Source organism: Eschrichtius robustus, chromosome 12 (genome assembly GCF_028021215.1).
Source record: "Eschrichtius robustus isolate mEscRob2 chromosome 12, mEscRob2.pri, whole genome shotgun sequence".
Classification (NCBI taxonomy): domain Eukaryota; kingdom Metazoa; phylum Chordata; class Mammalia; order Artiodactyla; family Eschrichtiidae; genus Eschrichtius; species Eschrichtius robustus.
This window is the reverse complement of record NC_090835.1, coordinates 16,451,554-16,474,889: the sequence shown is the minus strand read 5'-3', so window position 1 is coordinate 16,474,889 and position 23,336 is coordinate 16,451,554. Positions and strand designations below refer to the sequence as shown.

Below are 23,336 nucleotides of genomic sequence, written 5' to 3'. Positions count from 1 at the left end.
CAAAACCTTCTCATAAGGTAAGCTTCAGGCCAGATAACTACATTGGTGAATTCTAACATCAAGAAAATAATAAGTATTTTACACAAACTGTTTCAGAATATAGAGGAAGGAGGAATACTCCCTAACTCATTTTATGAGGCAGCATTATCATGATACTAAAAATATCTGACAAATATTACAAGAAGTTATAGACCAATATTTTCTCATGAAAAAAATCCCTTAAAATCCCAAAAAATGGAAAAATCCTTAAAAGTATTAGCAAGTCAAGCACACAAATATATAAAACGAGTAACACATCATGAAAAAAATGTGGTTTACCCCAGAATATAAGATTGGTTTAACATTCAAAATACCAATCAGTGTAATATTGCCATGTTAATAAAATAAAAGAGAAAGAAACATAATCATTTTCAATAGATGAAGAAAATGCCTATGACCAAAGTCATGACCTTCATGATAAAACTTTCAACAAAGCAGGAATATAAAGGAACCACCTCAATACACTAAGGAGTATCAACAAAAACCCTATAGCTAACATTTTTCTTAATGGTAAAAATTAAACCTGTTCCCAGTACCATCAGGGAGAAGGTAAGTATGTCGTCTGTTACCAATTGTATTCACCATTGTACTGGAGATCCTAGACAGTGTAATAAAGCAAGCAAAGAAAATAGAAAATAAATGGCATTCAGGTGGAAAAATATATATATAAAGTTCATTATTAACAGACAATATAACTGTGTTTTAGAAAACCATAAAATCTACAAAACACACACACAACTACTTGGATTAAAATGTTGCAGAATACAAGGTCAATACACTAAAATCAATCATATTCCTAAATACAACAATGACAAATTGGAAAATGAAATTTTAAAATTATACTTATAATAGCATGTAAAACCATCAAATACCCAGGAAGAAATAAAACAAGTATTGCAATGTTTCTACACTGGAAACCACAAATATTGGTGAGTTAATGATGACCTAAATAAAAGGCTATGCAATGCTCATTGATTTAAAGATTAAATATTGTTATAAGGTCCATTTATTCTAAACTGCCTTATGGATTCAATGCAATTCCTTCCAAAATCCCAAGAGGCCCTTCTGAAGAAACAGGTAAGATGAATCTAAAATTTACATGCAACTGCAAAGGATCTAGAAGAGCCAAACAAATTTGAAAGAAGAGCAAATTTAAAAGACACTAATTGATTTCAACCTACAATTAAGACAGTGTTGAGTTTGCATAGATAGACAAATAGATCACTGGAAGAGAAGACAGAGTTCAGAAAGAGACCCCAAATACTAGGTCAATGTTTTTGGTTTTTTTGGTTTTTAGAACAAGGCACCAAGGCAATTCATGGGGGGAAAGTGTTTTTAATAAATGTTACTGCAAAAATGGATAACTATATACTAAAAATCCTCAATACCTTTGTCACTCCACCAACAAACACTTACTTGACATGACTCACAGATCTAAATGTCAAACAGCAAACCAGAAAGCTTCAAGATCATATGTGAGAATACTTTTGTGACCATGGGCAGGACACACAAAAACATTGGCAACTTCAAAAAAATGATAAGTTGGAGTCCTTCAAAATTAAAAATATCTCATCATAAATAGTAATATCATTTAAAAAATTAACACACAATCCAGGCTAGGAAAAATATTAACAGTATACTTGTATGCTGAATATGTAAGTAAGAAATGAAAATTTAAAAAGCCCTATAAAAATAGGCAATAGACTTGAATAAACACTACCCAGAAGAAGATGTATAAAGGATAAATTAGCATATGAAAAGATGCTTAACAAACATTAGTCATACAAATTAAAACCAGAGTACTATACACTTTCTCATTTACTAGAATGGCTAAAATAAAAAAGACTGACAAATGTTGGCAGAGATATCCCCAGACAAGAAATGTAATAGGAACCTCCAAACATTGCTGGTGGGAATGTAAAATGGTACAACCATTTTAGATAACTACTAAGTCTGTGTGTGTGTGTGCACGTGTGTGCACACGCATGTATGACCCTATGACAAAGAACCTCTACACTTAGGTATTTAACCCAGAGAAATGAAAGCATGTCCACAAAATGAACAGTACACACGTTTCTATAATCCATATTTATAACTGTGTCATTTGTACCTGTGGGATTTTAAATTATGGAGGTGACTGAGAGAAGACACAGAGAGGAAAATGCCACTGAAAGAAGATTCACTGCTTACATTTCCCAAGAGAAGGGGGCATGCCAGACCACAAAGGACCACATGGGAAAGCACCAGTTTTGGAGAAGCAGCAGAAGCAGGAGAGAGTGGAAGGCATAAGCCTTAGCCTTTATTGGGGGAAGGACAAGGCAGGGCTGCATAAACAGCTTAGGACTGGCTGGTGTGAAAAATTACAGAGGGCTCTGGGGCATAGGGACTGCCCCCAGTTGTCTGGCACCTGGTTCTGGATTGATCTAGGGCAGTGGAAATCCTGGCTTGGTGTGTGAGAGTAGATAAAGGAGGTGGTTCAGAGTACGGACTCTGGATCACAGGGGAGTTATAAACAACTTTGGCCAGTAGTTTGGCCCTGTAATTAATAGATGTCAAATAGACCAATACAGAATCTAAGAAACACAGTTAGAATAATGACAGCCCAAGAGTGGAAAGCAAACCAAATGTCCATGAGGAGACCAGTGAATAAATAGTTTGTGGTATACCCCTGTAGTAAAAGAATACTTCTTAGTAATTAAAAAAAAATGATAGACTCAACACCACCTAAATACACCTGAAAAACATGATGTTGAGCAAAATAGCCAGACTATAAAGCAGGGGTCCCCAACCCTTGGGCCACGGACCACTACCAGTCTGTGGCCTGTTAGAAACGGGGCCGCACAGCAGGAGGTGAGTGGCAGGCAAGTGAGCGAAGCTTTATCTGTATTTTTTTCCATTTTTTCTTTTTTTAATTATTATGTTAAAATACACACACATGAAATTTACCATCTTAACCATTTTTACGTGTACCGTTCAGTGGTATTAAATATAGTCACACTGTTGTGCAACCATCACCATCATCCATCCCCTAGATTCTTTTCATCTTGTAAATCTGAAACTCTATACCCATTAAACACTAACTCCCCATTCTGTATTTACAGCCGCTCCCCATCGCTCCCATTACCACCTGAGCTCTGCCTCCCATCAGATCAGCGGCAGCATTAGATTCTCATAGGAGCGCGAACCCTACTGCAAACTGCGCGTGTGAGGGGTCTAGGTTGCATGCTCCTCATGAGAACCTAATGCCTGATGATCTGAGGTGGAGCTGAGGCGGTGATGCTAGTGCCGGGGAGTGGCTGCAAATACAGATTATCATTAGCAGAGAGGTTTGACTGCACAGAGACCGTAATAAATCAATTGCTTGCAGACTCATATCAAAACCCTATCAGTGAGTGGTGTGTGAAAACAAGCTCAGGGCTCCCACTGATTCTACATTATGGTGAGTTGTATAATTATTTCATTATATATTACAATGTAATAATAATAGAAATAAAGTGCACATTAAATGTAATGTGCTTGAATCATCCCAAAACCACCCTTCCACCCCCCAACCTGCCCCAGTCTGTGGAAAAATTGTCTTCCACGAAACCTGTCCCTGGTGCCGAAAAGGCTGGGGACCACTGCTATAAAGAATATATACATTATGTTTCCAGTTATATGAAGCCCGAGAACAGGTATAATTCTATCGTGGTAAGGATTAGCAGTGGCTGCCTTGGGGGCCAGGGGGCTGGGATTGACTGGAAAGGGCCGCGAGGGAAATTTCTGGGGGAATGAAAGTGTTCTATATCTTGTTGTGGTTGTCGATTTGTGACTACTTGGGTAGTCAAAAGCAACTGTCAAAATGCATCAAACTGAACATGTAAGATCTGTGCATTTAGTTGGATACTAATTGTACTTCAACATTTTAAAATGGAAAAAAAAATCTGTTAAGGAAGATTATACATTTGAAGCACAGAATTGCTATGTATATTTTTACTGCTTGCTTTTCACATTGATCCTTTATTTCGAGTCCAATAAGAGACAACTACTGTGGTTCTAAGCTCAGGTTTTGCAGACAGACAGTCCTAACTTCCAGTCCTGGCTCCTGTCCCTGATTCCTATCCCAAAATCTCTATGACTTTTTTACCAAGTTACTTATCCTTTCAAAGCCTCAGCTTTCTCACCTGAAAAAATGTGGCTAACAGTCCTTACTTCTTACCTGCCTAACCACTCTGACAACAACATCACAATATAGGTGAGCCACATATTGATGGTAATCGTAATCATCGTAATCACAGCAAAGCTAATATTAATGATTATATTGTTAAAAACCTTCATCAAACGTGTCTCCAGGATGGACAATTATACGTAATATAATGGTAATATATGATTACTATATGTAATACATAAATTTTGTATTTTATTTTTTACAGTAGAATTTGACACCTTATATAGTTGTTGACGTCCAAATGAGACAATATATAGGAAAATAACATGTCATTATATAATCTTGTTTCTCAGAAGGTATAAACTGCAGCATTGCACTTATAAGGTGCTCTACGTGTATTATTGCATATGATCCTTACAGCATGCCTATTAAATAGACACTATTATCACTCCTATTTGACAGTTGAGGAAACTGAGGCTTAGACAAGCCCCAAGCTCAAAGATGACAAATGGATAAGGGGTAGAGCCGGGATATCAACCTTATCATTAAGAACTCTGGTTCTTTCCATCTTTCCATGCAGACAGCCTCAGTAAATCGGCTAATAGCCTCTTGACTGTAAGATGGTTGTTCTTGATTGGGCATCATATCTTTATAGAGAATCCAAAGTCCAGAGGGAAGAAAGAGGGTCCTTCTGCTTTGTCCTTTTTTAATCCAACCAGTTGAATAACTCATACGAGGAGTGTTTCCCCATTTTAAAATTCCTTTGAAAGGAAGAAAGTAGTAAGTGGCATATCTTGCTTTAATAAAATATTGTAGCTGAGATTTTTACATGCATGGAGAGTCATTACACTGAAGGATTCTGATGGGTCAGTATTCACAAGTCACAGTGAGGACCCGTGCAAATGAATCCAAGCTAGAGAGATGGGGAGAATCAAATTAAAAGTTGTAAATCCTGGACTGCTTTTATGTATGATTGAAACAGAAGTTGGAGTATCTAATTCACATTACCTTCAATGTTAAAGAAAAATGGTATATAAGTCTAAACTCTATGGATTTTCTGCAAAAGAACTGTGGGAATCGAGTCCTTGCCAACTACAGAATTAATCATTTACTGACATTTGTGGGCTTAAATTGCATTAGATTTCTTATTTTGAAATCAGGTTTTAGACAAGCAGAACACTACGAACAACTGACCATCCTTTACAGTATAATAAACTGAATTAAATGTTGTATTTGCAATGGAACTGAAAGCTCTTATGGAAAAATGTTGGCTTTTTGTAGGACATACCAAAACATTACATGCTGATTTGATCATTAAATATTAAGTATATGCACATTTTAAAGCACAGTGTAAAATTAAAACTCTCAACTTTCAAAAATTTTTATATCTATCATCTTGAAATACTAAATGGCTGTCTTAACAAAATCTAATGATTGTACTGTTTGAAATAAACAAAACTAAAAATGTAATTTTAATATCGGATAAATACAGATTAAAAGGGGATCTATTTGTGCCCATTTAAGAGTTTTCTTAGCTGTCAAAATGAGCTACAGGAGAACAAATGGGAACTGCATTCTATTTTATTTCACCTTTCTACAGAGGCACAGCATGAAATTCTTTTCTTGTAACTTCCTTGTTAAAATTACAATGTATCAAGCAGAATACCGACCCACTGGGATAATGGTAAAATTACTGTCTTGGTATTCAGACTTCGTTTCCTCAAAGATTTTGGAAGTTGTGACAAGCTGCTAGATGTCTTCAAACTACAAAGAAAAGCAAAATATCCTTATCTTGGCTGGCACAGGACAAGACAGCAAACAAAGTAGGGCATGTAGCCTCGGGCAATGATTTCTCTATAGAGATTCCAGATCTGAGAAAACCACTTATCAAAATATTTGTTCCTCTATAGTGATAGAGGTTTTCAACCAAACATGTAATGGATATTTCATAAAGAAAACATATAAAGGTCATTAATAAAGTGGGAGACTGGAGGAAGAATGCTAAAAAACATATATACCCCATTAACTTCCTTACTTGCACTGTCTGTCAGAAACACTCCCCTTGATCTTGTGGAATTAACAGCCCTTCTGTCTTTCAACCTGCATTAATGATGAGGGATATACTGTGTAGTCTGCGGCAAAATGTATTAATAAACATATCAAGTGACTGCTCAGTAAATAACTATAGTGGTGGAGCACAGAGCTGGACTTGCTGGGTTCAAATCCCCGGTACGGAACTGTGTAGTCCTGAGAAGTTGGTTGAGCTACTTCACCACTCTGAGCCTCTTCTTTCCCATCTGATATAACGGGTTAACAATAGTATCTAGTTCATGGGGTGTTTGTGGGATTCAATGAATTCATATACATAAGTCACTTAAAAAGTATCTGAAACATACTGTGATGAATATTGTAATACAGGTTACCTAGTAATAATAATTATATTATGAATGAATGAATAAATAAAGCCAACAACTCAAGGAATGTACTATCTTAAACACTCCCTGTGACATATAAAAAAAGTATTAGGTATCTTTGCTCACGTAATGTCTAATCTAATAGGGAACATAGGAGTGTCCGTGGAGTTTGCTTGCCTTTGCCTCCCATCTCTTCTGTGTTGAGTTTACTGTGAAGCGCTGCCCCTCCCAGCTACTCTCCCCACTTATAATTCAGGTGGGGCATTTCCCACTTCCCTGGTTCTCTCACAGATTCTAGGATACACATATGGCCCAGACCTGGCCCCCCAAAATCAATTTCAGAACTTGGTCTCTATTAGTAAGAAAATGACCTCTTTTTCCATGGAGGAATAAAAAAGCATTAAAAAAAAATAAGAGTGGAGTCAGGTAAAGCACGGGGAAGGGGGTGTGTATGCAGAGACAGTGCAGGCAGATAATGACAACACAAAGGAAACCCAAGTGTGTTCAACATCAGGGCTTATCTGTCCACAAACGTCATGTCTTTTCCTTTCAGTTCAGGCACAGGATAGGACTGCAACCCCCTTTGAATATGGACATGGCCATTTGACTGTTTTTGGTCAATGAGATGTGAGCACAAGTGACTTGCACCCCCCGTGGGCAGAAGCTTGGAGACATTTTGCCATGTTCCATTTTCTACATCATTGCGAGAAGAGAGGCACGTGTCAGAATTGTGTTTCTGTCAACCTGGGTCCCTGAGTAACTACAATGAGCAGATTCCACCTGCCACTTAAGTTACACATCTAGCACAAGCAAGAAATAAGCTGTAATTGCATGAAGCTATAGTGAATTTGAGGACTTAGCCTGCCCGACTGATACATGAGCAAAAAGAAAAGAGGGAGATACAGGCAGAGCTAGTCAATAACCATGGATAAACTCCTGGTCTCATTCTGCCCAGTGAAATCTGTCCTGGACTTTTCAATAAGGAGAGCCAATGCACTTAGAGGGAGTGGAGGGTAGAGGCTTGAGCCAGTTTGAGCTGCATATCTGACATGTGCAACCAAAAGTACACCTTCTACTACAAAAGAGGCAGTATTGATGTACAAAAAGTAAACAGACAATTATAATACAGATGCTAAATTACCACAGGGCACTTTTAAGCAGATGAGAGATCAGAGTGTAAGCCTTAGGCATGGATTGGATTTTGAGAAGCAGCCAGATGAGGGCAGACTTTCCCCAGGAGAAGAAGGGCACACACAGGTAAAGGTGAGCGTACAGCACAGAGGCAGGGATGCCTATGCAGTGCTCAAGGCGCTGTCCCCTACCCGACTGTGTAGATACTTTGGAAAACATCTGGGGGCATTCTTGTTTGCTCACTGGGGAATACCAGGGTCTTAAGAAAGCAGAGGCCATGGAGGCTGGATGTCCTGCAATGCAATTCCCATAGGGCTTTCAAATGGGAAGGTTATGTAAGAAAAAATCCTATCTATCATTACTTGAGCTTACAAAGAACTATTTGCATGGTCTTAATATATAAGGATGCAACTCCTGTGTGAATCAAAGGAAGACCGAATTTGCAATGAATGTTCAGATGATACCAAGAGTTGTCCATCATGTCAGAACACCACATCACCAGTGGCAAAACTCACAATGGGAACCCGGTCAACAATCTGACTCACAGGTAACTGGTCTGCAGCTGCAGCCACCACATTCACAGCGATTTTATGAATATATTCACATATACCTGCTTAGCTATCATGTTCAATGTCAAATATCAAGAAAACTGTCTCTGATGTTCAGCTGACTACTGTCTAATGTCTCTTCAATCCAAGCTTTATTATAAGTATATGCAAGGACAGACAACCTCATCTTCTGGGGTGGTCATAACTGAGCATTAAAAGATTAAAACAATAGATTACATTATGAATCAATTTCCTTGTATTTCTCCTTTTATAACACACAAGGTCTTACGTTGGCCTTTTTGAAATCATGTGGATAATTTTGTTGTATTAACTGTAAATGTCACGTCAGTATATAAAGGGGATGTTACAACGTATTAGTTCACGTGCATGATGTTGGAGAACCACTGACTTTGAGGAGAGCAACTGTAAGAATAATACTGTTGTCAAAATGTAGGAAGCCCTGAATGCCAGGTTAATAGCTTTTTTTTCCCCTATAAGCAGCAGGAAGGTATTACACTCATGCAGTGAGAAAGCTGTGTGAACACGGCTGTGTCCAAAGGTAACCGATGTGGTACCATGAAGAGTGACAGGAGGAGAGGAGAAACCGGGAGGCTGCAGATGTGCCCATGGTAACATGACAATAAAAGCCTAAACCAGGGGAATGGGGGGGGGGGGGGAGATGGATCTGAGGAACAACATAAAGAAGATTCCAGCATGATAAGTGCATGGTTAGGGAGGGAAGGAAAGAATCAATGGGAACTCCAAGGTTTCTGGCTCCCCTGATAGGGAAGACTTGATGGTCCAGAGTCAGAAATTGGGCAGTGTGAGTCAAGAAGCCATATCCGAGGAGAAAGATGAGTTCAATTTCAGACACTCTCAAGTTTAAATCAACAGTAAGACATTCAGATGGAAATGGTGGACAGAGGTTGGCAAACGGGACTGGACTGAGGATACATAATCAGGACACAGGAATAACAAGAGTTATAGAGAGGATGGAAGGACTCTCCAATGGAAGGAAGATGGGGAAGAAAGAAAAGACAGTCAAGGACTGAAGCTCAGATAACATCCACAACGAGCAAGGGAATGAAGGATGAAAATCAGCCCGACAGCAGACATATAAAAGAACACCAAAAGTTCAGTGGTATGAAAGTCAAAAGAGGTAAAGCGATGGCAAAGATAGGCAGCAAATAGCACTGAGAGCCTGGAAACAAGGACTGAGACAGAACCACTCATCTTGACCTAAGAAGCTGCCTGTGACCGCAGAAATGCCACCTGTATAGGGGTGAGATCAGAAGGCAGACAGCAAGGCCGTCCAAACCAGGAGAGGACAAGAAATCAAGGCGGCAGGTGTAGGGCACATGTTCTAGAAGCTCAGCAGTGTACAGGAGGGCAACAGGAAGAAACTTCCTGTCAATGATTACTGATTTCCACATGAAACATGAAAAGATTCGTTGATTCATTTTAACCTAGAACTGAGAACTGGTGGAAAAATACATCTACTCCAAAATGCATCACTTGGCAAAAAACAAAAACAAAATGAAACATATATAAATTATATCCAGTAATTCTTAAATAAAGTAACACACATTTTCTCTCAGCCCTCAGACTTCAGGATGTGGCTGCCCCACGGGCCTTGGCTATGAGGCTGACATTCTGGGTCACTGTTACCCTGAACGAAAATGAGGGTAAAGCACAGATTCTTTTTTTTATATATATAAATTTTTATTTATTTTATTTATTTATTTTTGGCAGCATTGGGTCTTTGTTCCTGCAGGTGGGCTTTCTCTAGCTGCAGTGAGCAGGGGCTGCTCTTCATTGCAGTGCGCAGGCTTCTCATTGTGGTGGCTTCTCTTGTTGCAGAGCACAGGCTCTAGGCGTACAGGCTTCAGCAGTTGTGGCACGAGGGCTCAGTAGTTGTGGCTCACGGGCTCTAGAGCGCAGGCTCAGTAGTTGTGGGACACGGGCTTAGTTGCTCCACGGCATGTGGGATCTTCCCAGACCAGGGCTCCGAACCCGTGTCCCCTGCTTTGGCAGGCGGATTCTTAAGTACTGCGCCACCAGGAAAGCCCAAAGCACAGACTCTTAATAGGAATTTTCTTCACAGCAAATGATTGTGGGTCACACCTAACCGAAGATTCACCTCTAGTGTTCTTAATAAACTTATCTTTTAAAGAGCTTAAACAAAACTCTGGGTCTGTATGTCTCACTGATCATACATTCTCTCTAGGAAATCTTCTTTTCTAATAAGGTTACAGAACAAAATATGCACAATTTACTAAGTCAACAATTGTTACCTTTAATCACTTCATAAAACTAGCAGCCACTGAGTGGCTAGTAGGTTTTAGGTACAAATATAGTTTTAAAATAACCTTAGCTTCCTAAAATGTAAATGAATATGCAAACTGACTCAACATTCTAACATTTATTATTAGATGTTGAATTTTGTTTTTGTTTTTAGAAGATGTTGCACAAATTCTGACTGGAAAATTAACTGAGAGTTTTGTAGCTTGGCAAATTTGTTTTCACTTTAGAACAATTTATGACACAGAGTCTAAAATGCATTGTGGCTAATTAATGACTTTTTTGTGGTTTGACATACATAACACATTAGCATTGTGATAGCTTCTCCTTAGATCCTACTGAATCATCTCTCTCTCTCTCAAATTTCAATGCATGTAAATGGTTGAAAGAACAGAAACTCCATTTTCTCTTCTTTTTTGTAACAACTTCTGGTGCAAAGGTGATTTGTTACTGAACATCAAAGAACAATGGAGAGACTTGGAAGGTTGAAAGAAGATTACTACATGTGACTTTAAACTTCCAAAAACACAACCTACTAGTCCAGAACTCCTAACGGTGTTATAAAGTCTATATGCTCACAGGAAGAGAAAATATTCTCATTAACGCTAAGAAAATACTACTGCTATTTAAGCAGAGTAATTACAAGTACCAAGGACTGAGTATCTCTGTGCCGGAAACTGTATTACTTTTAATGCTGAAAAGTTGATTTTATAGATGAGAAAACTGAAGCTCAGTTTAACTTTAAAGGCCACATATACGTGTGTGTATATACATACACATATACACATTTTGATTTTTGTTTTTTTTTTTAAATAAATATATACAGGGCTTTGGCCCTGTTCACTGGTTGGTATTGTTTTAAAAACGGGATTAATATTAGCTGCTGCCTCTGTTATTTGAGCATCTGCTAAGAGGAAGCCCTAGAGAGTAAGAGCTGTGTCACTGACTTAAAAATTCTTACAAAATAGAATTATCAAATATATATATATATCTTCTCCCAACCCCCTCCCACCACCAAGCCACAGTATAGTGGAGTAACGTGAACAGAGTGACTGACAATTCACTCTCTAGAGGAGAAGGAGACATGGCACTTTGTAAGACAGAGAGGAGAGAAAAGACCAAGGGAACATGGAAGAGAGGAGATGAAACTCCAAGCGGAAGATTTTATTCTCCTCGCTACATGCCCAGGGAGAGATGAGGGTGAGCCAAGTAGCATAGGCAGCCTCTCAATAGACTGTAAGCATCCAGTTTGTTGGAAATATCCTACTGCACTCCATGTGGGTGTGCTAGGCTACAGGGCTGTTTGCAGTGGGCAATTCCATCAGTGTTTGCACTTATATTAAAAACACAGTACTGTAGTTACATATTCCAAATAGCATTTCCTATTTCAGAAAAGTATTAAACAATGTATGGAAAACAAAAGCAAAACACCCCACAATGTATCACCAGCACTGAAATCAATGGCTCCCATTCCCTGGGCAAATCAGTGAATGCAAAATAAAAAAGGCAATGGACTTGAGCACCAAGGGTCCTTCCAGTTGGAAAGGGTATAATTCTGTCACTAGGAGGTATTGCTGTTTTTGAGGCAGAGTTCCAATGTCTCCAACATGGTATCAACATGTGCCTTATGGACCCAGAATTAATCCTTTTCCCTTCAAGGGAAGCATGACCAATGCTGCCCTGGAATTGAGGTCCCTCCCATCCCCCTGGGTACACTGGCAGGAGAACAGTCAATTTAAATACACCATCCATTCCATTTACATAGAACTCTAAGGCGGCAAAGTAATGAGAAGGGTAAGAGGGCTCCATTCGCCATCTCATCAGTTCAGAGGTCCAACACAGGAATCTATCAATGCAGATTGACTGTATACAAGCTTCTATCAATCAGACTTATACTAGGTTTAGTCCTGAACCAGAAAACCACCTTTTATAACCATTTCAGAAAGAAACTTTATCATTATCCTTGGGAGAATGATTTCATTAGACATATAAACCTCTTCACATGATTTAATATAGTATGTGAAAAATCTCTATACTCTAAGCAAAAATCTTTCTAGAACTCCATTTTATCGGGGAGATTTTTTTTAATGAATAAGGAGAACCCAGACTTTTTTCCTCCTAGCCACTGAGCTGTGGCTTTGTGAAATGGAATTTACAATTACTAAAAAGAAAACAGCCCCAAATCCCACAACTCCTTTCACTTAATTATTCATGACATTGATCAGCACATTTATTTTTAAAAACAGATAAAGTTAGAGCAGCACTCATAGAGGAAGAAAACTTCTTGCAAACTTGCATTACTGTGGACTTGGAAGTTTCTTTTTCAGGGATTTGTACTTTGCCTATGTAAATTTTAAAACCAATCAAGTATCATCACAAGATACTTAAAACAAGCTTACAATGTTCAAAGCCATCTTTGCAGGTGACACTTTTCATTCTAATTCACTCATCAGGATTAATTTCTGTTTATTGTTCTTAATCATTAAAAATTAGACACTTCTAGCAATACTAAAAATAAACGTGGTAATAATGAGGGAAATAGAATGGATAAGTCCTTTAGGAGTTTTAGAAATGACTTCAGGTTTTACAAAAAATATTAACTTTTAGTAAATCACAAGACATTGAATTTAACAGAATAGACTTTCTATTCCCCATACCAATTAGGAGTATCTTGGAAACTTCTAGAAGAAAATTTAGAAGATAAAGAGTTCCCTTAGAGTGGCAGATTGTCTGTAAATATGGCAGTCAACAATTCCTCTTAATGCTGTGCACCATGCTGCTTCTTCCAATCAAGTCTGTTTCCCCTGCTCTTGATTCTGGACTGGCCTTGTGACATGCTTTATTCAACAGAATACAGCAGAGGGGACGCTCCGCCAGTCCTGAGCTTATTAGAGCTTAAGAGGCTTCCACTTTCACTCTCGTGGAAAGTAAAGGAAAGTAAGCCTAGGTTACTGAATGATGACAGGTGAGAGACAGCAACCCACTCAGGTCCCAGTCACTCGTTACCCCAGCTGAGGCACCAAGTTTGTGAGTGAAGCTATCTCAGATTTCCCAGGCCCAGCCAAGTCACCCCAGCCAACACCACGTGGATTAAAGATGCGCTATCCCTGAAGAGCCCTGTTCAAATTCCTAACCCACTCACACAACTGTAAACGATAAAATGAATGTTTTAAACCACTAAATTTGGGGATGGTTTGTCACCCTGCAAAAAGTAACCGATACATTTATAGTTGAATTCAATGCCATGTCATTTCCATAGTTATACTACCTTCCTTAATACTGTAAGGAATTCATATTAATTCTACAAAAGAATCAATGAACAAATATTTCCTTCCAGTGAGGCATCTCTAGTTGTAAGGCACAGAGAAAAAATTAACCACAGTAATATCAACAATTTAATGTGAGTTTAAGCATGATTATTAATTCATCAAATGAATATGGAAGGCTTACGAAGATATAGGTTGTATGCCAGGAACAGGTGACCAGCAGGTAGAAAATTTTATAGCATAGAGGGGTATAAAGGCAATTATAATACAGTACACCAAATGCTATCGTAACAAAGAGTTAAAATATAGATGTGGAGATTTTTTCTAAATCTAGAAATAACTATGTTGGAGCAATATGATAAGCATCATGAGAAAGGTAGCTACAGTGCTCATTTGTGGTAAAGATTAAATGAAGTGGTTAGCATAGCACTTAGTACATAATTAGTCCACATTAAACGGAGCTGAAAAATCTCAACTATACAGAGTTACAAGAATTCAAACAGGGAAGGCTCATGAGTGGTTTGCAGGTTATTTGTGGATTTCATCTAACTGCCTCAATATTTCTGAGAGCCTACTCTCTGCCAGGCATTGGGGGGTACGACAGGAGGGGCCAAGAAAGACAAATTTCTTTCCCTCAAACTACTCAATCTGGAAAACAGACACTCAATAAGAATAATGAGAGATACAGAAGGTAGAGCAAAAGACTGTCATCTGTTCAGGAAGTGCTGTTTAACTTGAAACTTGAAAGAGGAATAGGAGTGAGCCAGGCAATGGCTGCTTGGTGAGTGTGTATGAATGTATGTATGGGGATGGGGCAGAAGCAATGGGGGTGGGGAAGTGTACCCCAGCCAGTGGTCACAGCATATGCAAAGGCCTGCTCAAGAAATGGAAGATGTCCGTCATTGCTAGCATCAGAAAGCACAGGGAGGAGCTCCCCATAGTAAGGCCAGTGAGGGCAGGAAGGGGAGAGATCACACAGAGTCCTTAGGAGCCATGTCAAGTAACCTGGACTTTACCTTAAGGTCAACTGAAAGTTACTAAAGTTTTGGTAAGCATTTCAACAGGGTTGCATATTTAAAACACTTGCTGCAGTGTGGAAATAGAATCAAAATAGTCAAGAATAGATACTGGAGACAGGAGAAACCAGACCGGATGTTTTTGGAATAACTGAGAAAAATGATGATGGTTGTTTAATTGAAGCTGTTGGCATTAAAGGTGGAGAGAACTGGGCAGTTTCAGCGGATATTCTGGATGTAGGAAAGACAAGACTTGTTGCCAATTCAACATGGGTTCAAAAAGGAGAAGAAGTCAGCAGGAAATCCCAGGTTTATGGGTTGAGCAAGTGATTCAATCCTGGTGTTGCTTTCTTGTGGGGACAGTGGAGAACACTGGTAGAAAAGTAACTCTGGCCAGGATGCTGATGAGGTCAACTCTACACATATTGAGGTTGAAGGGCTCTGAGATATCCAAGTAGATGTTGTATATTGACCAGCATAAGGCAGGTTATGCTGTACCAACCAATAACTTGAAAATCTCTGTAGATGGTGACAATGAAGTTTATCTCATGCTTATATTTGATGTCTACCGCAGGTCAACAGCGGGCTCTGCACATGGCAGTCACTCAGGCTCCAGGCTCACAGAAACTCCATCTTAACATGGGCTTCCATGGCTGCAGAAGCAGGTGAGGACACACAGAACCATGTACTGGCTCCCAGAGCCCCTGCAGGAAGTAACTAAATGTGAAATGTTCACATTCCATTGGCCAAAGTCAGTCAAGGGACCAAGTCTGCCATCAGCAATAGGGCAGGAAAAAAATCATCCTCTCCTGGGGAGGGGTAAATAATTATCAACAGTTTCTATCAGTAATAAAGCAAACAACATAAATAGGTTTAGACCTTTAGATAAAGCTAACTGAGCTAAAAAGAGAGAGAAAAGAGAGACGTTAAACCGAATTTTTAAAAACATGCATATGATTTTGACAGGGGTAGAGAAAACCATTAAGAGGATTCCAGATATTAATGCGGAATAATGGAAAGGAAAGCACCAGTGGTAGATGAAACTTTTTGTTAGATTCTGTGTTCCTCTCTTTACAATGAAGAGAAAAAGAGGCAAAAAATAAATGATTCATATGAGGGAGAAGGAAAATGAGCCAATCAAAGACTCCATGACCAAAAGAGCAGAGGGCGGACCACGTTGGAAAGAAGGGAAGAGACAGGTTTAACTGGGATGGGAAGCTGAAAGAGGTCCTGAAAAGTAAACTCAATTTTAGCCCTAGAGACGAAATCTTACATAGAATGACAAATGGGTCCCTTGGGGTCTGAGATGAGTAGAAAAGTTCACTCACGATCACTATGGAAGACAAGTCAATAGCTCCCATTTACAGTCATATAATTTTTTTTTCTCAAAAGTGGAGGCTGTTCTGGAGTGAAAAATGCATTGTTTCCAGACATGGGACAATATGGATTCCATTTCTGGTTAGGTCATTAACCTGTTATTTGATCTAAGGCATTCTATGAATCTTTTTGGCCTCACTAGTAACACAGATTCCAAGATGCTAAGCTTTATAAGGATTTTTGGACAAAAACATGAAAGCTATTTACAGAGAGATTTTACCTAGATCCACCCCCTCCTTGGTCTCCTAATATCTGAGATTGACAACAGGACACGGCCTCCAATCTACCTCCACGCGCTAATATCTGACACTCCGCCCAAAGCAAGGTCTTCTACTGTTACAACTTACAACCTGCCAAGTAGCCCCTTAACACGCTCTCAACTACGACAAGCATGGAAATGACTCACTGGTTCAAGAACCTGCCAGGGCAGCTCTTACCAACCAAACAGCGTGTGCTTTGACTTCCAGCCCTCCATGCACTGAGGATTCAGCCTAGTCCTAAATTCACAGGAAGCCTTCCCTGATTATTCTACTCGATAGTCACCTCAGTTTCCTTTTCTTCTCAACTCTCTTGTCGTTTAGCATAAACCACATCTCCATTATTCTATGAATATATATACTATAAAATGCAAATAGTGAATAATATGGACACCAACACTAATACAAACACAAACATCAATAGGTAGCAAAACTACTGAGTTTTCCTAAGGGCCTCATGTATCTCCTAAGGTCCTTACCTCCTGTATTTATTACAACAAATCTACACAGCTGGAGCCAATATTCCAGCTTTACAGATGAAGAAACTAGACTGCAGAGAGTCAATTAATGTAGCCAAGGACACAAACTATTAAGTGGTAAACAAGTTTGCCTGGATTAAGAAGCATAGGCATTATGACTAGGCACAGTTTCATAATATTGCTCACTAGGTTTCTAAATACATGTCAGTTCTTGCCATTCAACTATACCTTCCCTGAGAGCTTTCATTGTATTTTCTACCTCTCTGTATTCCTGGGTCTTATACAGGACTCCTCCACTTAGGCAGCAATTAGAGAGTTATAATTCATTCATCGGCAATAAAGTGACATTTACATTTCCTGTTTCTTATCTGAAAAGCAACTAAAATCTAGAGGGAATTTACAATGCTTAATGGATATGAAGTTTGGTGGTATGGCAGATTGCATTATTGGCCCCAATTCTCCACCCCTTCCTGTACCTACGCCCTTGGCCATGTGACTTTACAGTTCCTCCCACTTAAGGGGCAGAGGATAATTCCCCTCCCTTGAATTTGAGCTTGGCCATGTTTCTTGTTATGGCCCACAGAACACTACAGAAGTGATAGCACGCTAGTTGCAAGCCAAGATCAAAATAGACCTTGTATGTTTCCACTTACCTTTTGCACCCATGCAATTGGCATAAGCATATTTTCTACCACAGAGCTTCTCCTTTAGCTTGCACACCAAAATAGCATGTGGAAATACCTGAGCCAGCCAGACCTGCAGCTTGAGCAAAGCACCCCAGCCAAGCCCAGTCAAGATCTGCCAACTCTCAGCTCACCCATAAAAATATAAGCAAGCCCAGCTGAGTTCAGCAGAGCTACCCCAGCCAATCTGTAGTAGTGAGAACTAGATAAATTCCTCTTCTTTGAGGCTACTGAAATTTTCTGGTTGCTTTTTATGTAGAATCATTGCGGCAGTAGCTAAATCATATAGGTAAACTGTATTCTTATTCACAAATATTCCTTCTTCACCCCCAGGCCTATATGTGGAATACGTTTCTGCCCATTGTCTTGGGCATGCAGTTTTTCAGTAGCATATCAAGATATGAGACATATGCCAGGACCCAGCAGAAACTATAATGTGCTAGTAATGGTTTGGTTCAGTCTCATAAGATTCTGGGACCTTAATAAAATCTTGGACTTCCAGCCTGATGAAATGATTAGGTAAGACTTTTGGGGTATAGTTCTTGTGAAGCGAGTGAGCATAATTTGTGTACATGTGACTAAAAGTATATTTTGTGTGTATAAGGTAGACTATGGTAGATTATACTATTATTTGTAAACATTCGCTTATCTTTACCTTTTTTATTGGTCTTACAGTGACTTCTGGCCAATGAAATGTTAGAAAACCTGATATATGACCAGTTCTAGCCAAAGTTTTAAGCAACTGCACAGTTCAGCTAAGCCTCTTGGGTTTCCACCCCCTGCCATGAGAAAGTGTCCCAGATAAGGGCCTTTCTTAACTTGGATTCGCTAGAAACAAAATCTGAGATGAAGAAGGTTTGTGGAGAAATGCTCTTGAAAAAAACAGGTTTAAGGAAGTAAACAAAGCAAGAACAGGCAGAGGGGGACTGTGAAACTTAAAGTAGTTGCAATGGGGGCATCAGTTGGTCCTAAAGGGCTTTTGGGGCTGGGATCACCCTCCAGAGTTGTCCTAAATTAAAGCCAGGGGACCTGGTTTTGTTGCCCCGTATCAGCCAGTCGCTGGCATGAGCCATCACCCAAGAAAAGGCATAACCTTGGCTTGAGACAGTTCCCTACACAAAAGGAAATTCCCAGGTGACGGATGAACCGGTGGGCCACCGGCAGCTGACATTCCAAGCAGACGTGGGTAGATATGTCAGCCCTACATTGGTGGGCCTGGATGGAGCACTACAGTATCCACTACATGGCTGTGCCTGCAACCTGGATGCCAGGATGAAAAGTCACGTGGGGCAGGTGCACAGTCAGTCCACAGCATGCAAGGGAGCCAGGCTGTCCCAGAGTCAAGCCTCAGCTCACAGGTAACACAGGTGAGGAAAATCTGTTGTTAGAAGCCCCTGAGATTTTCAGATCATTTGTTACCCAAGAAAAGCTGACTAAAACATTTATAAAATAACAAAAAAGAGATAAGACCCCGCATTTTTAAAATATTTATCTAAATTTTTAAAAATATGCTTCTTAAATTAGAATGTGTGTGTGACTGCTGCAAAAATTACCCCCGAATTGAACCACTTAACCATATTTATTTGCTGATGATTATGCATTTGACCTGAGCTCAGCTGAGCAATTTGTTTGCCAGTTCTGCCTGGGGTCACTCATGTAATCTTAATCTTCTGACGGCTTAATTGATCACTGACATGACTGACTACCAATTCTGGCTACTGACACTGTCTTTACCTGGCCTCTCACATCAAAAAGGCTTGTCTGGGCTTCTTTACATGGTGGTCTCAGGAAGAGGACAAGAATGGAATCTCAGTGTCTTGAGGCTGAGGCTCAGCATTCACAATCACGCCACTTCACTTTGTCCACATTTTATAGCTCAAATTCCATAGGCTAGCCCAGATTCAAAGGGAAGGGAAATAGGTTCATTGCTTAAAGCGAAGAAAGAGCACGTCACCGTGCAGAGTACCAAGGACAGTATTACTGCAGCCATCTTTGCGAACAGTCTCCCACAGGGCTGATGTGTGCTTTATCTTTTTCTAAAGTTATTTTTCTCTGATGGTCAAACTTGATATATTTTAGACTTGCCTTTCCCATCCCTGGGGGTTGGGGGTGGAACACCTGCAAACAAATATATGTAATATTTTCAATTAGAGACAATTGAAAACATTTGCCCACTAGGGGTCAGTACAGAAGAGTCAATTCAAAAATATGACCCTAAAGCAAGAAAGAAAACTAAGAAGAAGAGAAGAGAGATGAAAAAGAGGAGGAAGAAGAAACTAACTTTAAATAACATGGGCATTTAATCCTATATAAAAACTGCAAACACCTCCCCATCATTTATTTTATTCTCTTCGGCTTGAAAGCATACAAAATGGATGTGTTTCTTACCCTATGAATTTATGATTTGGTATTAATCTATTCCCTATTCTAATCTATGTCTTGGGTAATGTGTGGGGTGGGGGGGATCAAAGTGGGTGAGAAGAATGACAAAGAAATAATCAGATTATTAATAAACAGATGTAAGAATTTTTAAAAAATCAAGATTCAGGAGGAAAACCCCATAAGAAATTTCTAGAAAAATGACAAAAGATATTTCCAAGCAAGCCGTAATGCAAAACCATTTACAGCAACAGACAATTAAGACCCTACTAGATTAAAACGAAATAATGCCTATAAGTCTAGCATTTCCCATTATATGGAAATATGCCCTCCACATATAAGCATCTTCACAGAATACGTGGTTTGTTTCATGACGTAACAAAACCCATATATCGAGACCCTTTTGTTATTTTTAAAAACATATTTCTACTAAGTACTAGAGAACCAACTCCACAGGGGCAATTACTGCTTAATATTAGTGAAGGCTTGTCTGGGGTTCTTTACATGGTGGTCTCACCATAACAGTTCAGTAAATTAGTACTAAATATAAACATGTATATCTTTCCATTGCATAAGAAACATTTCATTTAATGGTATGAAAAAGTGAGAGAGAAAATCTTTGACACACAAGGCTCAAACTTCCAAATTGTACAGATATACCCAGTTCTTAGTTGGTTTTACTTGGCAAAAATAAAAGAAGTCCTAGTAAAGAGTCACTAAGAATAGTTGAGAAAAATGACAAACTGTCTAATGTATACAAATGTAAATGCCTTTGTAGGTATAGGGGATGGATAGAGGTAAGGGAGGCACTGTCTACTGTTGCATGCACCCGACTTTGGTGCAACTGTGCCTTATCTGTATTCCAGAGCCCTCAGAATATTCGTCAGAATTAGTAACAAGGAATGGTAATCAGCAACTTTCTGCTGCTCTACATTCACAGAAGCAGCCAGCCCAACTGAGTAGCAGCCATCAGATTAGATCACTAGCTACATTGTTCGGGTTGATTTTAATTGCCTGAAAAGGGTCATTACCGACTACTGCAATGTGTTAAGTTATTTTAAAGAGTGACTATTTCTATGTAAGAAATAATAATGGACTCCTGATTCAGTTAGAAAGTACAAGAAAGTATTCAGCTGGGTCTCTGTCCTGGTGGCATAAAAATACTGTCCAAGTCTGATTACAATGATAAACACCCTTACCTGCAGAACTTTTTAAAAGTAGTATGGAAAGTCAACACAGATTCCCAAACTGATGACCACAGAGAACCACCCAAATGTCACATCCTGGTTTATAAAATGCCAAGATTTCCATTTCCAGAGCAACTTTAACATACAGGCAACTCCAAGGTAAAGAATTTCATGATATTTAAGAAGACAAATATTTGCATGGAAAAAGGTTTATGGAACTGGAACTTTTGAAACCTCAAAGATACTTGCAAAAATATTACATCAGTGTATGATTACATGGAAACTGTAGCTCTCAGGATAGTTGTTCTTTAAATTAAAATTCTAGATACATGAATCTATATATGGGATAAAACGGCATAGAGGTATACACATATTCTTGCAATCAGGCTAAAAAAATTGTGACACCAGAATAAGATCTGTTGTCTAGTTAAGAGTAATGCACCAGGATCAATTTCCTGGTTCCGGAATCATAGACAGCTATAGGCAATGTGACCATCAGGGGAAGCTGGGTGAAGGATATACAGAACTCTTTGTACTATCTTTGCAACTTCCTGTGAGTATAATTATTTCAAAACAAAAAGTTTTAAAATGCCGGTTACCAAGACTCACTCCCACAGGTAACTCAGGAAGTCCTGTTAGGGCCAAGGAATTTCCATGATTTCAACAGGACAGTTCATGTTTCTAGAAAGATCATTAACTGGGAAGCAGTGAAAGAAAAGTAGAGTATATTCAGCACTGTAAGAGGGGCTTTCTGTTTTGAAGGATGATTGGTGAGATTGTTTAATGCCCATAAGCCTTTCCCCCATTTTTAAGTAATTAGTTATCGCTTAGGAAGAAGTGCTTTTGATTTGTTGTGATGCAGTCATTTAGTTCTTTCTTTCTTATGCCAATGTTTTACTCTAATAAAATAATGAAATTTGAGAATTCCAAATTACCCCCCTCGCACTAAAATGAAACAATTATACCAAGGACCAATCCTTGGTACTGACAACCTTTTAGCTTATGCTTCTTTTCTCTTTTTTAGTTTTTAGTTGCGTCGTGTCTTCCTTGCTGTGCGTGGGCTTTCTCTAGTTGCAGCAAGTGGGGGCTACTCTTCTTTGTGGAGCACAAGCTCTAGGTATGTGGGCTTCAGTAGTTGTGGCACACGGGCTCAGCAGTTGTGGCTTGCAGGCTCTAGGGCACAGGCTCAGTAGTTGTGGTGCACGGGCTTAGTTGCTCTGCAGCATGTGGGATCTTCCCGGACCAGGGCTCGAACCTGTGTCCCCTGCATTGGGAGGCAGATTCTTAACCACTGCACCACCAAGGAAGTCCCTAGCTTATGCTTCTTTTTAGGGCATAGGTCTGTCAGAGAATTTTCTAAATGCAGACTATATCAAGATAGTCATCTGTTGTCAATGAATGACTTGTCACCCAGAAACTGTGCAAGATAAAATAAAAATCTTTAAATATACACTAAAATAATTTTAAGTCCAAAAGAAGATGCCCTAATATAACTATAGTAGAATCTGACTATCTTTCTTTCATTCCACAAATATTTACCAAAATCCTAATATGTGTGTTCCACTCCACCCACAGACTATCAGGAAAGGCAGATATTAAACAAACGTACAGTGTTAATTAAACTCTAATCCATTCTCCCTCTAAAGAAGAACATTTTAAAATACAGGTGAGAGCAGACAGCATGGGGCTCAAATCTAGTCTGGGAGGACAGTAAAGACTTCTTGGAGGAACAGATGGGTGGGTACCACTGGGCAAATGGCAGGATTAAAAGTAAAGAGCTTTCCTGGCAGAAGTAACAGTGAATTGAGGGTAGAGATGAGCTGAGACAGGAATGAGGGGCTTGGGGTGGAACCCATGGGTGCAGGGACCCTGAAGCCACAAGTGTTACACTGAATTGTAAGGAAAGTTAAAGACGGTGCCTGTACTTGGAACACTCTATATGGAGGAGAACGAGGGGAAGAAGTCTCACGTAGACAGGCTGCATCAGTGGCAGTTTTTCTCTAGGCAGTGGGTGTCCAATGACAAGATGGATTAATATAGCACCGTGTGTTGGAAAGACTGGAGCAAGAAAGGGAGTGTGGGGAGGAGGATCATTTCTTAATCTGCTGCATT

General features: G+C 39.4%; 1 protein-coding gene across 1 annotated transcript in view; it reads right to left on the bottom strand.

Annotated features, from left to right (window-relative positions):
* CNTN3 (contactin 3) overlaps positions 1-23,336 on the bottom strand; it is a 310,295-nt gene that overhangs the window by 282,028 nt on the left and 4,931 nt on the right. The window lies entirely within an intron of this gene.